Genomic DNA, 16632 nt, shown 5'->3' with positions numbered 1-16632 from the left:
TCACTTTTGGTGGATAGACATACCCCCGAAATCCTATCCATTTTCTAGAAAAAAATTCCAGAAGGTGTGAAATTTTTCGATGGAGAAAAACAATTTCAAATCGTTTTGGAAAAATTATTTTCGGTTGCGGGGGTCAATTACAATCATTTTTGGTGAATAGACATACCCCCGAAATCCTATCCACTTTCTAGAAAAAAATTCGAGAAGGTGTGACATTTTTCGATAGAAAAAGAATTTTTCAAATCATTCTAAAAAAATTATTTTCGGTTGCACGAGTCGATTACAATCATTTTTGGTCATTACACATACCCCCGAAATCCTACGCATTTTCAAGAAAAAAATTCGAATAGGTACTGAAATTTTTAGACGAAATTAAAAAATTTCAAATCGTTCTGGAAAAATTATTGTCGATTGCAGGGGTCAATTACAATCATTTTTGGTCAACGGACATACCTCTGAAATTCTACTCAGTTTCGAGAAAAAAATTGTTTACCGAAAATACATCTGACCAGAAATAATTCCCCGTTAATAACTTTTTAACGAAGCTTCAATCAACAAATTGGTATTCTTGATTTTCGTCTTATTTTGATCTTTGGAATCCCCCATTAAAATTTTTCCCAGGGGTAGCCGAAGACCCTATATACAGGTATCCCTCGAACGTGGTAGTTTGGTTCAACAAAGGAGAGGATCCAAAAATTATGTCGTGACCTATAAAATATATTTTAATTATAGAGATTCTTCAATTTATAATTGTTTAAGTTTCTTTTCTGAGAGCATTTTATTTAATGCATGCAATGACCGTTTTTAAAATTTCGTTTAGAATTTCTAACACACAATATTATTTTAGCGCCATTTAACTTCACGACTTTTCTTATAGTATACGTACAATGAATTTTACAATATTCACTTCTAATCTTATTGTTTATTTTCTGAGAAAAATATGTAGTCTGTCTTGCCTACCACGACCGGTCGTCTGATCGGTGGGAACGATTTATGTTTTTTTGTAAAAAACTGGACATTTGGTACCAAATTCTGGTTAGCTTCCGATGTAAATAGGAAATATATGTATAGTAAAGACGAAAGGAGAGAATTTAGAGTTTTCACTGTCTTAGAACAGTCTAACAACGCGTATTAAAAATAGTTAAACTTTAGACGCGTTTTGTTTCGAAACTATTACTGTTTTATTAATTATTAAGGCATTATTAGAAGCGGCAAAACCTCCCCTTTAAAATGGTTTTTGGTTTTCGTCGATCCGACTTTCCGTTTTCGAGATATCGTAATTTATGTAAAAGGTAATTTTTTAAATTCCGCTCTCGGCCTTAGAAAAGGCTATTAACGCGCATTAAAAATACTAAAAACTTTAGACGCGTGCAGTTCCGAAACTACTAGGGTTTTATTAATAATTGAACCACTGTTAGAAGCGGCAAAGCCTCCCCTTTAAAATGGCTTTTGGGTTTTCTCGATCCGACTTTCCGTTTCGGAGATATCATCGTGTAAAGACAATCGTAATTTTTAAAATTCCGCTACGTCTGACTCTGCGCCTTACGAAAGCCTATTAACGCGTATTAAAAATACTAAAAACTTTAGATGTGTGCAGTTCCGAAACTATTAGTGTTTTATTAATTATTGAAGCATTGTTAGAAGCGGCAAAGCCTCCCTTTTAAAATGGCTTTTGGTTTTTGTCGATCCGACTTTCCGTTTTCGAGATATCGTAATTTATGTAAATGGTAATTTTTCTTAATTCGACTATCTCTGTCTTCGTCTAGCGGAGCCGGACCTCCTTGTCGCACGTGCTTGGTGCTGACCTACCCCGCGTACGTGACTCTCGTGACCTAGTTCGGCGTAGTATTTCCAAGAATTTACTACGCACTGTTTATTATCTACGCGCGCGCGAGATGAATGAACTCACGAGCGCACAACAAAACGTAAACAAACCCTATCTCCGAAACTAGTCGCCGCATCGACTTGAAATTAAAATCGCTATATCTCCGGAACTAATGAAGCTATCGACTCGTACAAACGCTCATTTTAAAGGGCTTTTCATCCTTTACCTAATGATCATATCACCTACTACAATTTTTGCTATCTTCTATGTTTATTTTGATATTTACTTTGACGCTACATACCCAAAGAAGTTTCAGCAATTTCTACCGATCGTACGACTAGTGTACGATAAAACTGGACCATAAATTGTTTATTTAATTGAAAATGAATTTAAATACAGGATGTTTGCGTAATTACTAAGCAGCACTTTTTCTTAAATAGTTCTTTTCTCTAGAACTAACTACGATATTGACTTGGAACGAAATTCGTTTTCAAGGGTGTTTTATCTTCTTTCCGATGAATATTAAAAAATTTTTTCACATAAAATAAAAGAACATCTTACGAATAAACATCAAAACACAAGTTTCTATACATACAATGTAAAAATTAGAAGTATGTTGCCTCGTAAAAGAGAAAAAGAAAGATTGGTCATTTGACCGGTCATGGCAGGAATGGGTATACATGCAGTGCCGGTAGGTTTAGTGTTAAACAATTAGTTTTAAAACCTTTGCAAACTCCATCGTATTTTTCCGATAGTCGCGTCAATTTTTGAACACGGCTGTTGTTTTCGATGAAGCTCGAATAGCTCGAACGCAAAACTGTGGAAAGAAATAACGTCTGGTAGAGCTTGTAGTACCGATAACGGTAAGTAAATATCATTTATCAGATCGTATAACGAGACGATCGAGCCTGGACAGAAAGGTTCCCATGTTCCCGCATTTTCGTCCCTTTTCGTCGACGTGTATGGTTTCGTAGCCCCGTACGTTTTCCACAGCGTGTATATAGGCACGCCGATGCGGTCCGTATTATAGCAATTCAATAATAAATTGTAGAACGCTCGATCGTCGCATTATGCGCCGGTAATCACAGTAATAAGCAGTTCTAAAAGTAACGTAAGTACGTTGTAGGTAGTAACGAGTGAGCCGTAATCTCGGGGATGCCCCTATCTTCGTACTTCGTGGCACCGACGGGAATCGGTGGGCGAGCAAGACGGAGCGAACGACCAGTGGAAGGTGGGAATGACAGAGAACGAAATCGTCGGAATAATCGGCGAGAGAAGGAGAGTTTCAGCAGAGAAGAGGTACGAACGAGCGAAACGACCGTGAAAGAGGGAGAAGAAGATCGCGAAAGGAGCGAGAGGGCCAAGGAAACGGAAAAGGACGGTCGAAGAAGAGCCCATGGGCGTCATCCATGGTGCGATCTGGAATCGGCATAATTTACAACTCTCGAAGGAAATTGAGCCACGTCGAATCGATGCAAAAGTCGACGCGATGATCGGGTCACGATCATAGGTTCCTACCTTTCCTTCCGGCAGTAGATCACGCCCGATGATTTTGTGCCTGGTGGATAGAAAAGGATTGGAGACTTCCGGTTCATTTTTGTCTCGCAAATCTTTGGAAAAGCTCGAACTGTAATTGTAAACTGAAATAGAAGAGGGATCGGGACCCCCTGTAGATCTTTCCTTAAAAACAAAAACAGTAAACTTCTTTTTTAATCTTCCCTTTCCTTTGGCAAAGCTGTATCGTCGCTAGAAAACTTGTTTGACTTTTTATTAAAACGTAGTTCAACTATATTTTCACTAATAAGTCCGGAGATTATTGTACTTTATTTCTTAGATGGAGAATGCGAATACTTACTTTAAGGGGGTAGACAGCCCTCTACAAAGCTCCCATTTCGTTAATTCTACTAATAAAAATATAAAATTTGTACGAAGATCCGCAGTCTATTTATAAGGTTCGATTTTATTATGTGCTGACAAGCACAACCAAGAGAATCCATAAGTCAGCGTGGATTCCAAACTTCGAGGTTTGACACAACATTTATTCGTTTAAAATTGCTATAAATCGTTGATGTTGATAGATTGAAAATTTCGAAAATCCCCCGAACTAAGTTTACTTCCTATCGAATTATAAATTTCAGAATATCGAACGACACTTTTGGGACTATCCAATATGTCATCTTCGTAATATTGTCGATGACCTTCGGGGTGATCGCGTGGTGAAAAAATTCAAGTGGACGCGCGAAAATTGAATCGAGTGGGTCCCTCGTAGTTTCGCGCTCCCCTTACTATCGCACGATAAAGAAGAGTGGCGTATGTACGCCTATGAAACGGGTATACGGAGACTGTGCCCGTACGTACCCGTTAAGCCAACATCTAATTCGATAACTGGCGAAAATAATAACGTAGCGATCTGTTGCGTTCGCGAGGCGCAATCATCCGTTTCGTACCGGGTGTCCACAGAAAACTATCGGTCGGATTCTTGCACACGTGTGTTCTCGATCGGACGTTGTTCACGGCGCGCCTCGTCGAGAAGATTTCCTTCTCGCGAACGGCAAGGCACTCACGAGGATCGTTCCGCTGAAATTATTTGCAGAGGCGAGGCAGACGATTAGTCCTAATTACGTACTGAAAAGCGTGAATAACCTCATGCAGGATTTCGTTCGTTCTCGGATCTACTTTAACCTAACCGATTACTAGCTTCATGATTTATGATGTTCGCGTGATTTGCACTGTGCAAATAGCTGGTGTTTTTACTGGGCCTGTTGGGTTTTAAACAGTGGGAGAAATACTATTTTTAGCATATCTTTAATCGTAATATGGTTTAGTCTATATTGGTTTTTGTTATTTAAAAAATAGAATCTAGAACGAGCTTATCTATATGGAGTGTTCGGCCATCCGTGAGGAAAATTTTAATGGGGGATTCTAGAGGTCAAAATAAGAGGAAAATCAAGAATATCAATTTTTTGTTTGAGGTTTCGTTAAAAAATTATTAAAAGATTTCAAATCATTTTGAACAAATTATTTTCGGTTATTTTGATCGTTTTTCTTTTGGTAGAAAATATTCAAAGATGGTAGGATTCCTTATCGATGTGGTTAGGGTGAGGTTAGATCGGGTCTCCATTATTATTTAGTATGTAATTAATTTTATCGCTTGTTACTGTATAATATAATCATTAATTACATAGCAAATAATATGAGCTAATGGCTGCGATCTTCTTCTAATAATTTCACATACGTTCTTCAGAAACTATTCCATTTGTCGTAACAATCGCAAAAATTCAAATACACTCGTCAAATACAAATCGATTTAGGTTTGGATCACATTTAAATAAGTAACTGACCTCGGTATACTTACAAGCTATATTTCTCACCGCGAACGACTTTGAATTATTATTTTATACTAAGTAAATAACGTTTAAATGACAAAGAAGTTTTCTACAGCCCCCAGAGTCTTTGAACAAAAGGTTCCATCGAACATATTCAGTCTGCTACATACTTCTATCACGTATCAATATAGTTATATTGAAAATACCTACAAAAAAGTATCAAACAACATTTCCATAGAGCGTCAAACAAATTTATTAAAAATAAAAACTGAATTATTAAGAAAAATCAACAGGGGGTAGGTGCCCAAATTTTTCGGCGAAAAAAAAAATTTCAAATCGTTCTGAAAAAATTATTGTCGATTGCAGGGGTCAATTACAATCATTTTTGGTCAACGGACATACCCTTGAAATCCTAACCATTTTCGAGAAAAAAATTCAGGAAAACGGACAAATTTTTCGACGAAAAAAAAAATTTCAAATCGTTCTGAAAAAATTATTGTCGGTTGCAGGGGTCAATTACAATCATTTTTGGTCAACGGACATACCCTTGAAATCCTAACCATTTTCGAGAAAAAAATTCAGGAAGGCGGACAAATTTTTCGAAGAAAACAAAAATTTCAAATCGTTCTGAAAAAATTATTGCCGATTGCAGGGGTCAATTACAATCATTTTTGGTCAACGGACATACCCTTGAAATCCTAACCATTTTCGAGAAAAAAATTCAGGAAGGCGGACAAATTTTACGGCGAAAAAAAAAATTTCAAATCGTTCTGAAAAAATTATTGTCGGCTGCAGGGGTTAATTACAATCATTTTTGGTCAACGGACATACCTCTGAAATCCTAACCATTTTCGAGAAAAAAATTCAGGAAGGTGGACAAATTTTTCGGCGAAAAAAAAAATTTCAAATCGTTCTGAAAAAATTATTGTCGGCTGCAGGGGTCAATTACAATCATTTTTGGTCAACAGACATACCCTTGAAATCCTAACCATTTTCGAGAAAAAAATTCAGGAAGGCGGACAAATTTTTCGGCGAAAAAAAAAATTTCAAATCGTTCTGAAAAAATTATTGTCGGCTGCAGGGGTTAATTACAATCATTTTTGGTCAACGGACATACCTCTGAAATTCTACTCAGTTTCGAGAAAAAAATTCTTTACCGAAAATACATTTGACCAGAAATAATTCCCCGTTAATAACTTTTTAACGAAGCTTCAATCAACAAATTGGTATTCTTGATTTTCGTCTTATTTTGGCTTCTGGAATCCTCCATTAAAATTTTTCCCAAGGGTGGTGGAACAGCCTGTATAGTTTGAAAGTATTTTTTTAACACTTTGACTGCCACTATGGTGCTAAAACGATTAATTCTTAAATTGAAATATTAAAGGGAACAATATGGTTCGTAAACTTCAGTGTGATTACGAGAATAAGTACCGAGACTTTTAAGTTGTGTAGTTTGTCTGCAATCAAAGTGTTTGGTTTCGTAAAAGATTTTGTTGTTTTGGTAGACAAAGGTTATCGACCACACGCGCTTGGAAGCGTGTGAAATTATGTGAATCGCGACGAACGGTGAGGTATTACGTCGCGAAGACTCCGGTTCAATTCATCCTGGTTAGAAGGGTGAAACCATTTACAAGCAGCATAACGTTGTGCATTATTCAGTGGGTCGTTGAGAGCCTTGGGTCCGATAAATGAATGAACTGGAACGTAGAGGCGAGCCCAGGGACGTTCCGTCCGCGGTTCCAGGGAATCAGATAATTTTTGGGACGCGTTCGAAAGAGGCGCTGGTGGACTCCGGGACTCGCGCACGGTAGCAATTTATAACGAGTCACTTGAGCTACCTCGGTAGCAGATGACATTTATTAAAAGTTTCGGGCCGAGCCACGAGCAGCATCGATCTTCCTCTGCTTCCACTCGGTCCTCGTGTTGTTCCTCGCGGTGAACCGAGTCCGCCTTGTTACCCGTCCACGAGAAATACCGAACAGTTTAATAAGCAAGTGGTAGCCGCGATAGCGCGATACAAGATACACAGAGTACCATCCATCACGATGAACTCGCCAGTCGTCATTATGCTCCACGAATATTTCGAATCGAGATCTCTCGATTCTTCTTTTTCTCTCTGCGAGCTTCATCAGCACGGCCCTTGAACCGTCTAGGAGATTTCTGCTCGTCCTTGCGGTTACGTTTACCCCGCGCGAGTGACTCGTTGGTTATCGGGCCGGCGCGAGGAACTTTTGTCGTCGACACGAGCGTCGGAACGGGGACAGAAATTGTATCGCGACGAGCGTACTCGTGGTCTAGCCGAGCGCGTAGAGAAACGATCAGAAAATTGAACGATGTCGCGGGGGAGGAACGAACTCGTGATCGAGGCGTAACATCTGAGAAAACTGATCCTCATCTTTGTGGGGCGTCGCGCGCGAAAGTTCCATTAAGGCTCGCGTACAAGCCGGGGGTCTTCTAACGCGACGATAATAAAAGCTCGGGTCGCGGATCGACCCGTCGTGCCCGGCGATCGCGTGCAAAAAATACGTTAATTCCGCGGAACTTTGCATGACCGTGCAAATAAATAAAACGGCGGACACACATCGGCCCCTGGCAGCGTATTTTATATTTTATCCGGTTCGAATGATTGATTGCGCTCCGCTGGCGGGGCTCTGCCGGCCCGATAGGCATCTCGCGGAATGCCCCGACTGTACTTGTCGTTTCACGCATTGTTTATTATTGTCCGATGCTTTTATCGTGATCGTCGTACGTTCGAACGGACGACGACAATTTCGAAAGAAAGAGGAGCGCGTTATCTGCCAGCGCGCGTTCCTTGGCTCGAGAAGCTGCGATCTACGCGATCTGAACGTTTTCCACTCCCTCCATCGATCTTTTTTCTCTCGTTCGCGGACGTTTTATCACGCGTTACACGAAGCGACAACGTATTAACGCGGGGTGTTTCGTTTCTATTGTTCAGCGAGGTAGCGTTTCGATCGTAAAAATTTCTGGAATTATTGGTACAGTAGTTGTACAGGTTTACGATAAATAGGAAATATCTAAAATTTAAACGAACGTTATGGTTACTTAACACGTTTGTGGACAGTGCAAATTTTAATGAGCGAAAATGGACAGGGTGATTTATTCTAAAATGCATAATAATTAAAAAAAATATTATATAGTATTGAATGCATGGTAATGTGGCTTATAAATTTGAATGTTATAGCATCACAATGAAAATTAATGCTACAGCATTCGCGTCCGCGAACGTGTTAATCGACGGATGAACTTGTCTCTGGAAAACGAGATTTTAATCCCAATATGGATTTATGGTATCGAACTCTGAGGTTGTCTAATTATATTCAGGATTTTTAGAACTAGTTTATACCAGAGTTGTATGATATTGTGAATATTTTGTGCAAAAATTTTGCTCGAAATTTGAATCAGTTTTGGAAATCTGTTTTGTTTTCTGCCTTCTGCCTGATAGTTTATTGTGAATACTTTGTGCAGCGAATCTGAAAATTTAACAAACTGATAATTTTTGCTTTAAATTTGGAAATCTGTTATTTTGTGTCTTTGGTTAGATTGACACGGTCGAGTTTGAGTGAAAAGCAAAGCGAAATCCTCGTTTTTGGCACGAACCGGAGTAAAGAGGCAACGAGATGCTGTATACGCGAGGAAGATAATAATTACAGAAGCGGGACTGAAAACGCGGGGTTCCATCAGACCCTGCGAGGCACGATCCTCGATAAGTATAGTTGTTTCAGGATCGCGTCGATGCCTCCTCTACTCCCGCTATCTCATTTTATTGGTACAGGTAACGTGAAAAATTTATTGGCTTCGACGCGAGCCGATCGTTGAAGTATACCCACAAAGATAGAGAAACCACGACTCTCGTAGCCGGAGATCGTGCAATTTTAGAAGCCCATCCGAGCCCATTAGTGGCTCGATCGTTTCCCTAAAAATTTCTTTCAACCGTCCAACCAGCTTTTTAAAAGATATTTTAATAGTTAATAGGGAGATTTGAAAAATTTAACCAGCTTACATTTCAAACATTTACCATCGCGTTAATTATTCGATGAATTTTATAATCTACACTCGTGTCGAGATATCGTACGTGTATTTCGTCGATCAGTATTTCGCAAGAATGTATCACAGTTGGAATTCTTTAATCACGCGCGAACAAGACAACGCCCTGGCCCCAGCGTCCAAGTAATTTCTTTTTCCTCCGTTCTCCCGATGCATCGTCGAGCTGCATCTATAATAGTTGGCGTCTCGGTTACTTCGTGCTATTCCTCTTCTCCGGTGAATGGACCCGATCACCGCCACACGGCTACCCCCTTATTATCTTCCCGATACAGTTTTGCCTCATTTTTTCCCTGCTCCGTTCTTAGGCCGCCCTCCTTTTTCTGTTATTTCATATTTATCCCCTTCTTTGTTTCTGCGCGTTCCAGCGAAACGCGTCCTGTAACCAAAATTGAAAAGATCCTGTCGCTTCCCTGGAAAAATAGAATTGCCAGAAAGATGTTACGAGTGTTGTTTTCAATTGTTAATTATCGTCGAAGACGAAACGAAGAAGAGGAGGTATAAAGTCGGTCGAGAGGACGACGCGATGGTGGATGTTCCGGTAGCATCCGGGGCATTTCCGTCTCAATATTCTCTCGTCGGGATGGCCGGCGGGCGTTTATCGCGGCAATTTGCGGGACAGTTCGTAAGAAACTCGGGGCGATTGTCCCGCGGGCATTAATTGGCTACATTATACACTATGGGTCTGCGCAACGCGAGGGAAATCGAGCGTGACGATCAACCGGGACGATCTGCATCGCGCCGCGTAACCACAGAGATATGAGCAGCAGGAAAATAATTTCGCGAGATACTCGAGAATATCGTAAACTCCAAAGGCCAAGCAGCTTCGGGGAGATCCCGCGAGATATTCGCCCCGCTTCTGACTCGTTCGCGATTTCGTATCTCTCGTTCCGAAATCCCGCTCTTGACTTATCTTGACGATTAAGGGAACGAGCACAGGGGCGATATTTATGTCGGTTAATTGGTGGCTTTAGCCGGTTAATTAGTATCTGGCCGTGTAATTGTCCCGCCAGCTTCCTTATTTTTGGTTTCCACGCCAAAGGCTACCGACTCCACGGTGAACGAACGGTAATCGAGGAATGGTTGCGGGACATCGATGTTCGGGGAATATTTAAAAACATAAACAATCGAACTCGATTATGAGGAGATCAAAGCTCCAACGACCAAGAAGCCATTATAGTTTCAATTTGCGTGCATTCCCATACAACTTTAACTCGTTTTGTTGATGTACACAAGCATTATAAAAGTGTTCTTGATCCTTTTGATTGCGTCCACTTCGTATATGCATCGATTACGTTTGAATTCTTTTTTTAAAGATCATTTTCAATTTGTTTTTTTTTGCAAATCTTGCAGTCCTCGGTATCTTCCTCGATTTAAATTCTAGCGAAGCAAAAAAAGTTATCAATTATTTTGAGATTATTGTGGAACTTTTCCTCGATCCTGAGATCGGAAAAAATACGCGCCATTATGATTTTAATTTACGAATATTCCCATACAACATTAACTCGTTTTGTTGATGTATACAGGCATTATAAAAGTGTCCTTGATCCTTTTGATTGCGTTCTCTTCGTATATGCATCGATTACATTTGAATTCTTTTTTTTATATTTCATTTTTAACTTCGTTATTTTGCAAATTCTAAGGTCTTCTTCCTCGATTTCAATTTTTGCGAAACGAGACGTATCGTCAATCGTTTTGATAATTATTGTGGAACTTTTCCTCGATCCTGAGATCGGGAAAAATACGCGTCATTATGATTTTAATTTACGAATATTCCCATACAACATTAACTCGTTTTGTTGATGTATACAGGCATTATAAAACTGTCCTTGATCCTTTTGATTGCGTTCTCTTCGTATATGCATCGATTACATTTGAATTCTTTTTCTCATATTTCATTTTTAACTTCGTTATTTTGCAAATTCTAAGGTCTTCTTCCTCGATTTCAATTCTAGCGAAGCAAAAAAAGTCGTCAATTATTTTGAGATTATTGTGGAACTTTTCCTCGATCCTGAGATCGGAAAAAATACGCGTCATTATGATTTTAATTTACGAATATTCCCATACAACATTAACTCGTTTTGTTGATGTATACAGGCATTATAAAAGTGTCCTTGATCCTTTTGATTGCGTTCTCTTCGTATATGCATCGATTACATTTGAATTCTTTTTTTAAAGATCATTTTCAATTTGTTTTTTTTGCAAATCTTGCAGTCCTCGATATCTTCTTCGGTTTAAATTCTAGCGAAGCAAAAAAAGTCGCCAATTATTTTGAGATTATTGCGGAACTTTTCCTCGATCCTGAGATCGGAAAAAATACGCGCCATTATGATTTTAATTTACGAATATTCCCATGCAACTTTAACTCGTTTTGTTGACGTATACAAGCATTATAAAAGTGTTCTTAATCCTTTGGATTGCGTTCTCTTCGTATATGCATCGATTACATTTGAATTCTTTTTTTTATATTTCATTTTTAACTTCGTTATTTTGCAAATTCTAAGGTCCTCTTCCTCGATTTCAATTTTTGCGAAGCGAGAAGTGTCGTCAATCGTTTTGATAATTATTGTTCGCTCTCGTGGTACTTTTCCTCGGACCAGAGGTTTGAAAAGACATTGGGCGCGGGTGTAATTCCACGAGTAAAATTTTAGCGTGCTATTAATTCGCGGCAGAATGGGGGAAATTTATGTCGGGGTCCCGACAGCGATGCTAGCCTCTTCCTTTGTGCAAGCTTCGGCCAAACGACCATATTATCCCTTCGCGTTGGGATCGTGGACATTATCTGCGAATAATGTAGCGGTTCATGGCCGCGGAGTGGAAGTATTGATGTCCTGGCGAACGTTTCAGCCACTTCCTAGCGGCTGTGTTACCCTGGCCCGAGGTCTGCCAGGAATCAATGAGAAATCCACCAGTCAGCCTTCTTGGCTTGGACGTTTTTTAATTGCTCGAATCGATGAACGGTTCCAGTCCAGGTCCGATTACACACGACGAATACTCGGAAAATACGCGAATCTATGCGCTTTGGGTAGTAGTTCATGTTTAGAGATCATGCTGATAGAGTTGGCTAACGATTTTTCTGTGTAGAGTTTTCGAAAGGGGCGCAGGATCGACGAGAGTACGCGAGACGACGTGAAAAAGGACTTGGACCCGAATCAAAGGATTTAGAGCAAGTTTCGCTTATTATAAGTTTATGCCATTCGACTCGAAGAGTCTGTTTCTTTATGCGATGGCGGTCGCGAGCACGAACGGGTTGCGTTGCATCGCGATAGATGGTAGCATTTGTGTCTGCCGGAGGTTTGGTTTTATAAGGACCTGATATAAACACTAGAATACAGACGAGGTATACGAGCAGACCTTTCACCCAATGTATTTTTTCAGCCCATTTTCCATTACCATTTTCGTGTCACTCGCAACATTACCAACAGATTTAGAAACGAATTTCAATCCCTTCGCCATAGTCAACTCGCATGTATTTACATATACGTTACAACTGTCTGCGAATACTTTCTCAACTGATCGCCATCCATGAGAAGAGAACGCTAAAATCACCTTCGAATTTTCAGGTCGGTATGGCAGTCAGATTGTGCCGCGAAAGTCCATAAGGTGAAAGGTCTACTCCTATACCTCGTCTGTGCTAGAACTACCAAAGCAGTCAAAATTACCCACTCGTAATTTCTAGTAAAAGTTTCTAAAAAACAGTTTTCTATTTTATAGTAGAAGGACGCGTTAAACGATGGTTTTTTTAACGATGCAAGGGTAGGGGGGGGTAATTCTTTTGACGGATCCTCGATGCGTCGTTATCCGTTGGCTGTTATAACTCGAGGCAGATTCTAGTTGAGGCGCAGATTTATTAGCGATAGAGAAGTTCGATAGGCAGTCGTGCACCACCACGCCCACCCCGCGTGGCGAAGGAGGCACACGCAGCGCATCGTGCAACGATGCACCGCGATGCACCGCGATGCAACGACGTGCAACACACCCCGGCGAGAAACGCAACGTAACCCATCGCACAACCTGCTTTAATGCTATGCCTCGCTCGATCGAGCACCTCGGACGATTTCTCGCCCCTGGGGCTCAGGATACAACGATGAACCTTGCAAGCTTCTGCAATTTCCTGCCATCCAGTATACTCCCTGCTTCTTGCCCCTTTTCTCTCGATTTAATTACCCCGGCTGTGGCGTTCGCGGTCGTTCGGGGGCATCTTAACCCTGTTGTTCTCCTAAACAACACCAAATAAAATGCACACCATCGTCGTGCTTAACTCTTGAACTATCAAAATTCGTAATTTCTAATAAAACTTGTAAAAAGTTAGCTGTACTGAATTTTTGAAAATTTATCATAATTGTGTATAAGAGAGTGAATAAACACTTATTCTCATTGCATTATACATTTCTTCGCGTATCTATCGTTTTAATTTCTATGGTAGAAATAAATATATTATAATTGTCGATAGTTCTAACCCTTTAACGTTCATGCCCGAGTCTGACTGCTTTGAAAAACGATATTTGTTTAATCCAACGGTTTAAGGGATGATAATATTTGTTTTCCTTCAAATTATACGTTAGATACAACATTGTAATTAACAAAAACTGCATTTTTAGAAACAAATACAATGGAGAAAACTGATCATTCTTTGTTAACCCGAAAAATATGAGCGTTAAGGGGTTAATATTAGGTCGTTCCATATGTTCGTGACGAATTTTGTATTACAACTTGAAGCAATATTTCAAACATACGGAATTTTATGAAAAACACTAAACTCCTCTCCCCTTTCTTTGGCAAAGTTGTATCGTCGCTAGAAAACTTGTTTGATTTCTTATTAAAATGTAGTTCAATTATATTTACAAATTGTTTATTCACTAAGTAGCCTAGAATTTGATTGTGTACGCTCCATTTATTATCTCTAGTTATTCAGTGGTTTAGGGAAGGTTCAATTTTATTATACAGGGTGTTCGGCCACTCCTGGGAAAAATTTTAATGCGAGATTCTAGAGGCCAAAATAAGACAAAAATCAAGAATACCAATTTGTTGATGGAGGCCCCGTTAAAAAGTTATTAAGAATTAAATTCAAAAATTTCAAATCGTTCTGGAAAAATTATTTTCGGTTGCGGGGGTCAATTACAATCATTTTTGGTGAATACACATACCTCCGAAATCCTACCCATTTTCGAGAAAAAAATTCGAGTAAGTGCTGAAAATTTTGGGTGAAAAAAAAGACTTTCGAATCGTCTTGGAAAAATTATTTTTAATTGCGGGGGTCACTTACAATCATTTTTGGTGAATACACATACCCCCCAAATCTTGCGCATTTTCGAGAAAAAAATTCAATACGTACGGAACTTTAAACGTTAATAACTTTTTAACGAAGCCTCCATCAACAAATTGGTATTCTTCATTTTCGTCTTATTTTGGCCTTTAGAATCCCCCATTAAAATTTTTCTCAGGGTATACACCCTGTATACTAACAAAAATCATGTAGTCAATCTCAAGCTCGATCAAGAAAATGACACAATATCTATTTCTTTCAAATTTCTACGACCTGACCTGATCTAACAACTTTGTCATTAAATTACAAATTGTATTCTCGTAAATTTCAGAATATCGAACTTATGGGAAGACCTAAAATACAACCCCTGGCGCAAAGATCATGCACGTTAATACAGAATTTACAAAATTAATTTCGACCAAGTATTATCTGTTTGTCCCCCAGGAAGCGTTCCATGAAACGGGCCCCGAAGAATCATCGAGTCGTTGCTCAAACAGGAAGAAGTTCCGTCCCCAAAGTCCGCCTTCCCGAACGAATCAACGAGACGACGAGGAAAGGTGTATCGAGATTATCCGGCAACGAATCCGACGTGGCTGTAAAAGTGAAATTACACCGGCGGTAAGTCGAAGAGAATCGAGACGCAAGTACGAGGGCATAATGCGGGCCTGAAAGTAGACAATGGACACTTACCGGGTCCGTGAGTGCGATAACTTTATACGCGAACGGGCAAGGGTTGAACGCAGAGGGTGGAGAGAGACAGAGAGGAGGCGTGGAGGATCACGATTTACCCATACAAAATCACGGCACGTATGCGCGCCGGTAATCAAACCCATAAATCCGAGGCATAAGCAACCTCTGACACAGATTCTCTGCCTCTTTATCTCTTTCACGGTGCCCTGGCGGTGGCGAACAGATCACGAACGATAACTCGCTCGTTCGCGCTCGATTTCCTTATAATTATCGCTTCGCTGCTGAACAGACATGTTGATCCAGACTATCGACGTTGGATTCTTGTTACATCCGCGATTTCTCTGACGATTCTATCGGTTCGTTTGAAAATCTGGCCAAAAGCAACGTGAAGTCACGAAATGTAGCAACTCGCGTTAATATTCGAGCGGCATGGCGCCTCAAAAGTTATTATGTGGGCATATTAAATTAATTCTCATTATATTTAAGACATTTACTCTGGATAACAGAAATACATATGAAGTTTATTTAATTAATATACAGGGTATTTCACCTAACTTGACCACCTTAAATGTATCGCTTATTTCATATGAAAATATTCTGTTCGAAGGCGTCAATACGATCATGGGGCGAATTTTGTTCTCAAGGTCACCTTTTTCGAGATTTCAAGGTCATCGTATTTTTTTTAAATGGGACTGCATATTTTTACTACAAGTCTTATAGCTTATAAAAAAGTGAATCCAACGAGGTGCAATGTGTTGACCTTCCCTTGACCTTTAGGAAATTATGAAATGTTTGTCAGTAACTTCAGTACGCGTTTGGGGGCGATTAATGAAGGAATTTCAATTTCATCGAAACAGTCTTAACCTGGATACATTTTTGGAGGCGGTAAATAAATTTTTGCCGTTGCTTTGTAAAATTGTAATTCCCAATCGATCGATTTATCCTGTCGATTGGTCGCGTTTTGCACACCCGCGCGAGGTATGTAATATCCCTCGATCGTGTCCGGATGTCTCATCAGACTGTTCTAGCCGGGCATTTCGTGGCCATTGTCGCAATTCTTTCTCAATCCCCGACGGAATCATTTCTCATCGTCACAGCGCGGGGAACGACAGCGAGTTCTCGTAGACGGATATTGGGTAACGGTAAATATTAATAAACTGGAGGAATTGATCTCGCCTGGACCCACCGCGGGCCCCAGGAGGTTCGTGTATTACGAAACAAGTGGGTCACCGTGCGATTGAATTTTTCAGCAACGCATACATTTAACGTTGCCTTGTGTCAGCGTTAAGCGATCCTCCGAGAGCAGATGCAAACGCAATTTGGATGAGAAAATCAATCGCGAAACCGTGGTCTTGCAAGGGCCTTGCGGTGGGCCCAGAAGCTTTGGAAAACCACTTGTGAAAGATTAGAAAGAGTTAAATTCCCCTATTCGTCTTACACGTTCTTGATGCCAAGTCTCACAA

This window comes from Colletes latitarsis, chromosome 10 (genome assembly GCF_051014445.1).
Source record: "Colletes latitarsis isolate SP2378_abdomen chromosome 10, iyColLati1, whole genome shotgun sequence".
In the NCBI taxonomy this organism is placed as follows: Eukaryota; Metazoa; Arthropoda; class Insecta; order Hymenoptera; family Colletidae; genus Colletes; species Colletes latitarsis.
The sequence above is the reverse complement of the archived record's forward strand: the minus strand, read 5'-3'. Positions refer to the sequence as shown.